A 3594-nucleotide genomic window follows, 5' to 3' on the forward strand; every position below is an offset into this window, starting at 1 on the left:
GTCTGAACAAATGAGAACACACAAGAAATATAGGCATCTCAGAAAACAGGAAATAAACACAAGTATAAACTCAGAAACAACTGAATTCTTTTTAATTAAAACACCAGTCCTAGAACAGAAACAAAGCATGACACTTCCTGCAGTTCCGAAAGGCAGCTCTTCATGCCTAAATACAACATCACAACAGTCACTGTGATGGTGGGCAGAAAAACTAAGGTGGAGCAGAGCGAGGAAGACACTCAGTGGAGGAAAAGCCAATGGGTGTGCAGTGGAGAAAGAAACCAAAGTAAAATCAATGGAGCTTACCACGGCAGAAATGGCATAGTGGGATGCTTTGATAAAGTTGAAGGAATGGAGGCTCATTGTGGAGATGGTGCAGACCAATGCAGATCAGATGGAAGACCAAGGCAAAGTGAGGAGGGCTGGAGAACCCGGGTGATACCACTGCACTGGAGGGCCAAGGTGGAGATAGAAGATCTGCAGATTGAGGTACAGCTGGTGGAAGTAACAAAGGTGGTGGAGCTGGAGGGATGGACTACAGTGTTTTGGAGGGTTTCAGGCAGAGTCGGTTGTTTTAACTAGAATGTTACAGATGCTGTGCAGTGTCCACATAGTCCTACAACACAATAAACATTTTTTGGTTGTTTATTGCAGTTTATACAATGTTAAGCAGATTAACAAATAGTATGCAAGTGACAAATATATGCAAAACACCAATTCTAAATATTAAATATACTCACATTAAATTAATTTTAAAGATGTTTTTCCATGACCAAGTAGAGATGGAAGATGTGCAGGTCAAGGTGAAGCTGGTGGGTGAAGATGGAGGGATTGAAGGTCCCTGGTGAAGCTGAATTGGACAGTGCTGGCATAGCGGTAGGCCTGGAAGTCTGTTGTGGAACCAGTAGGATCACAAACTAGGTCAGAGTCTGATTGATGAGGGATCCCATTGAAGTAGAGGGACAATAGGCCATATAGTAGAGCCAATGAAGTGAGAAGCCAAGGTGGAGCCAAGGCAACAGAGATCAAAATCAAACAGCTTAACAAACTGAGAAAATCGCTTGCAATAAACTGAATAAACAGAGGACTTTGAATACATAAGAGATAATCATGAACTAAAATAGACACAAGTAAGCATAATGGCTAACCAAGGAAACAAATAAGAACACACTACAAACATAAGCAACTCAGAAAACAGGTAGTAAACACAGAGAAATAGTAATATTGAAAATATTATTCAGTTGTTTTGAACTAGAAGGTGACGGATGACTTGTAGTGTCCTCATAGTCCTACAAAATACTAAAACAAAATGGTGTTGTTTAATGTACAGTAGTTTTATGCAACATAAGAAAATGTATGAATAATAAATATACTCACATCTCTGTGAAGATGATGCTTTGTTCAACAAGAAAGCCTGCTTATCTTTTTTTTCTTTCCTGTGTTGTTTTAGATGGTAAGAGATGAAATGTCCTTTTTTTAACAGGAGAAGATCACTTGTTTTCTTCAGATGAAGAATGGGATATTAAAATATTTGAGCACACATTGAAAAGTCCAGTTGTCCATAAGCTCCAGATTGTCTATTGTTTGAGAAAGGTTTCTGCTTGGGAATGTGAAAGTAAAACTAAAATTTTTGCCATCTTACATAAAAATTAATAAATAAATAAAAAATCATAATTTACTTAAATGAATAAATAAAATTCCCTGTATACAAAATGTATAAGAGTACATCATAGGGAATGAAAACAGTGCTGTAAGTAGAACTACATAGCTTCAATTCAGCATAAAATTTGCTGTATAATGACGATATTGAAGAAAAACATCTTAGCTAGTTCAGGAAAATCACATTATATGTCCCTGATGTATTTGATTTTTATGTAAATTTATCTAACATGCCAGTTTATTTTAAAACATTTTAGAAAATAAAAAATGACCACTTGCTAAACTGAAAATTATTTGTTCTACTTACAAACTGACAAAATATTTATCAAATGCAACTACTTTACACCATGGACATAGCTTGTGAAGAAGCCATTGTGAATCTCTGTTCAAAACTGATGCACAAAATATTTTCATGCCTGTTATTTAACAATTTCAAGTAAATATGTCATTTGAATCCTAGAAACCTGAATACCTAATATGACAGTCTGGCTCCATAGTCCAAATGTCAAGCTAAAACCATGCCATAAAGTGATAACTCTAATGGGTGTGGTTTTGCATAATAGCCCAAAGTTGCTGATTCAAGCTTAATAAAAAATGTAGTGAGAAGAAAAAAAAAAGAGAAGAACTGGGTTGGCTGACACAATTATATATATATATTTTTTAAAGAAATATATATAAAAAATATAAAAATTACCCATTGTACTGATTTTGCAAAAAAAATGTCTCAATGAAATAAAAATTGTTAAATGGACAGTAAGTCATTAGCATTTTAATACAGCTGTTATGCAGTTTTGATCAGTGTTTTTAAGTCTAGTCTTGTAATTTTAGAGTGTATATCTATGTCTATAAATAAACATAATTTGTAGTTACTAACATGATTTTATCTCCTAATTCCTTTAGCATACCCTACTTAAAATCCACTATGCACAATGGGGTTGATTGGTACAATTTTAAACTATAAAACAATATATGAAAAATAATATAACTTAAACAATTTTGGAGTGATCTCGTGCCTGACTCCTTGGTCCAAATGCATTGGTGAATTTAGATAACCTCAAGTCAACAACGTCCTCAACAGTGACAATGACATGTTCAAATGTCTGCCCTATAACATGATGACCATGGTAAGGGTGAATCATGATTTCTATTTTGGAGAAGGGTGACAAATGGCTATTTTGTATCTATCGAACAAGGTGCACAAATGATCCATTCCTGGCTGAAAGAGAAAGTAAAAAAATAAACAAGTTTGGTTTACTCATAATTAAAAAGACATTCAGTAGTTTGATGCAAATTTAAAAACATTTAAAAATAAACCCTATGCCAATCAACCCCTGTGCCAGCCAACCCGGTCTCCATTTTTCCCTCCCCTAGGGAGCCGCCTTGTCTATTGCCTCCCTACCCACCCCCTCCCCCAATTGCAGGCGGAATCTTTACCACAAATTTGATTACAGCAGTGAAATGAGTATTGCATGATGAAAACTATAGTACGTTTGCACAACCTCAACACTTATACCTTCCATATCTTTCGTATAAACGTGATCTATTAATGTACCTTTTTCTGTGGTTGGATTGTGTACCTGTTGACTGTATCCATGAGTTTCCATTAATTTCACAACGAAAGATGAAGTAAAGATGTCTTCATTAAAGTCTCCCATGATTACTTTCTTTCCTGGATGCCTTTCTGTCTCTTCAATAACCTGTAATACCTTTTGTCGAAACATGTCAGTTTTATATGAACTGGGCCTATACAAAAGCGCAGCAGTCAAATTGACATGTGGAACTGTAAAGTGTAACCATTCTAAGTTCCAGTTCTCAGGAGTAAAGATGTCACACACAATTTTGTCAGAACAATATATTCCAACTCCACCACCTCTCTGATGTTTTAGATCAGTAAAAACAGCAGTACTGTTGTCATAACACTTAGCTCTTGGGTTG

This window comes from Abramis brama, assembly GCF_963993115.1.
Source record: "Abramis brama genome assembly, chromosome: 2".
In the NCBI taxonomy this organism is placed as follows: Eukaryota; Metazoa; Chordata; class Actinopteri; order Cypriniformes; family Leuciscidae; genus Abramis; species Abramis brama.